Consider the following 3,065-nt stretch of genomic DNA (forward strand, 5'->3'; position numbering starts at 1 on the left):
AGGCTTTCCTTTTGCTGCGGTGGCTGCAGCCATGAATATGCTCAGGCTTCAGAGGAGGCTGCCTCCAGCATTCTTTGCTGTGGCAAAAAGAAGGTCTGGTTGGACCCCAATGAGACCAATGAAATAGCCAGCCAATTCCTGTCAGCGGATCCAGAAATTGATCAAAGATGGGCTGATCATCCGCAAGCCCGTGATGGTCCATTCTCAGGAGCGATGCCGGAAGAACACCGTGGCTCGCCAGAAGGGCAGGCACATGGGCATCGGTAAGCGGAAGGGTACGGCCAACGTCTGGATGCCAGAGAAGGTGATGAGGAGCTGCACAATGCGGATCCTGCGCAAGCACCTCCGGAGCTACTGGGAATCTAAGAAGATCGACCGGCACATGTACCACAGCCTGTACCTGAGGGTGGAAGGGAATGTGTTCAAGAACAAGCAGATCCTCATGGGGCACATCCACAAGCTCAAAGCGGACAAGGCCCGCCAAAAGCGTCTGGCGATCAGGCCGAGGCTCGCAGGTCAAAGACCAAGGAAGCGTGCCAGCGCCGTGAGGAGCGCCTGCAAGCCAAGAAGGAAGAGACCATCAGACCCTGTCCCAGGAGGAGACGAAGAAGTAGTGCCCTGTGAGTACAGAGAGTAGACAGGTCCCAAATAAAAGAGCTCTCGTCCATTCAAAAAAGGGGAAAGGGAAAAGAAAGATGAAAAGTTCAGATCTGAAAAACAGAGGCACCAAATACATACATACATACGTACATACATACGTACATACAGATAATAATAAAAAAAACTAAACCATAATAAAGCCAAAACGTTGCAGATGAACTTAAAACAAGAGGGGAGATGGCAAAGAAGAATTGTAAACTTAAGGACAGAAAGGTAGAATTCACCCAACCAGAGTGACAGAAGAGAAAGTGAACGGACAGAGAAAAAAAAGGCAAAAATTACTCAGCGACACGTGACACAGCGATGAAAGTCCTAGCAGAAGCATTCCCGTCTGAGCCCTGAACGGGGAGGGAGGACGTGAGGCTGCAGGCGTATCTGAAGAAGCAATAGCTGCAAAGCTTCCAAATTTGGCAAGTGGAATAAATCCAAAGAAGTTCCCACAAAGTCACGCAAGTAAGCACGGACTGCTTCGCAGGACGCCGTCACTGCCCAGAGTGGGGAGGCCTGGGCCTCTGGGACACAGTTTGTCATATGTAGACAGCCTTTCTGACAGAAAACCCCGTGTGAGGTGCGCGCTGGCATGTGACCTGCCGAGGGAAGGACTGCTGCTAGCTCTGTCTTGCTGCTCTGGAAGGTGGGCTTGGCCTAGGAGAAGCTCCCTCTGCCTGCGCATCTGTAAAATGGGAGAGTAAACTCATGTGCTAGGACTGTGGGGCGTCACTCATGCCTAGATGGCAGTTGTGTACAGTACCTTTCTTTAGTCACCTTTCAAATGATTCTGCTTTTCTGTGGTAGAGTATGTACCTGGGAGGGTGGCGAAGTTCTATCAATAGGCGTGCTCTGCATCTCTGGGGGGGGGGATCTTTGAGGGCCATTAGCATCTTGGGAAGTTATTTGTAGATGAAGAGTTTTATTTTCCACAAAGAGGTGAACAAAACACACAATGAATAAATTTTTAAAACCTACTACAGCAAAAAGCACACTGCCAAGAACTAGGAGATGCAGAAGGCTGCCTCCCTCACCCGTCAACCCTGCTGAGGTTTTCCTGATCAAAACAGATTCCCTTGGCTATTTGTGTTTTCCTTCCCCCATGCGCTCCACTAAGGTCCCTCCTTCGCCTTCATGCCTTCATCATCAGGTTTTCTTTCTTTTTTTTTTTTTTGAACTTTTTCCAAAGCTTTATTCCGGAGGGGCTCAGTCCTTCTTGGCAGCTGCCTTCCTCATGGCGGCCAGCACGTTGCTCAGCTCCTCACGCTTCCTCTTGGCGCGGATGTGCGTCCCCACTCTTTTCTTGATGAACTTGAGGGTGCGCTTGTCCTTGGAGACCTTGAGCAGCTCCATGGCGCGCCGCTCATAGGGGGCGAAGCCGCACACTTCCCGCATCATGTCCCGCACGAACTTGGTGTGTTTGGTGAGACGTCCGCGGCGGCGGCTGTGCCTCGGTTTGCTCACATTCTTAGTCACCTTGTGGCCCTTGTTGAGGCCCACGGCCATGGGATAGCGGAGGGCCATGGCTACTCTTTTTCAATGGTTGCTGTGGCGGAAGCCATCATCAGGTTTTCAAAGCCAACTTAGTCTGCATCTTCTGCTTTTCCACGTGGACCACAGCTGATTTTTATTCTCTGTTACCCATGTGAAACTCACTGCCATTCTGGTTGCTTTCTTTTGCTACCTTCCCAAGAACTTCAGATCAGCTCTGCGCAGCCTCCTTCTCACGGGCTTGGAAGCACTTTGCTGTCTCAACTCCAAGTCTGCCAGTGCTCCTCCTGCCCTCCTTTCCTAGGCTCTCTGTCCCAATCTATGCTGCGTTTCCTGACCTGGACCACCAGTTCATGCGCAGTCATGCTTAAAACCGTCCCATGGTTTCTCCTTGTGCTTCATAGAAACAATTCAGACTCCTAAGACAACCCTCAGGGTTGGACAGGGCTCAACCCATGGCACTCCACCTCTACTGGAAGTCCTTTTCCTGCAACTACCACATTCTAGCCCTGGTCCTCTCAATCTCATTTCTAGTTTAAGAGCCTTGCATATATTTGCCCTGCAAAACAGTTCTCAATGCATTGTATATACAGATATTTAACCATGGCATTCCTGTAAAGGGGAAAGATCCCAACCCGTTATTATTATTATTATTATTATTAATTATTATTATTATTATTATTATTATTATTGTATTTTAAGGAAGGTTCTACAGGATGTTCAGAGTTTCACTACTAGAATGGACTCGTAGTGATCTGCCTGTTTACAGCCTCCCAAGAGCTGGGATTATAGGCGTGCACCACCACGCCCAGTCTCAATTGCCATCTCAGTGCACTCCCGGGGGTTGGGGCCAGATGGCAGGCCTAGGGATTGAACCCCAGGCCTCTGTGCCTGCTTTCAGGTGCTTAAACTGCTGAGCTATTTGG

The 3,065-nt window shown here is 49.7% G+C and overlaps 1 pseudogene; it reads left to right on the forward strand.

Moving 5' to 3' along the window:
- The first annotated feature begins 31 nt into the window (after window positions 1-31).
- Window positions 32-624, forward strand: LOC101592771 (annotated as a pseudogene).
- The last annotated feature ends 2,441 nt before the right edge of the window (window positions 625-3,065 follow it).

The sequence above is a fragment of the Octodon degus genome, unplaced genomic scaffold (genome assembly GCF_000260255.1).
Source record: "Octodon degus isolate 3935 unplaced genomic scaffold, OctDeg1.0 scaffold00192, whole genome shotgun sequence".
NCBI lineage: Eukaryota > Metazoa > Chordata > Mammalia > Rodentia > Octodontidae > Octodon > Octodon degus.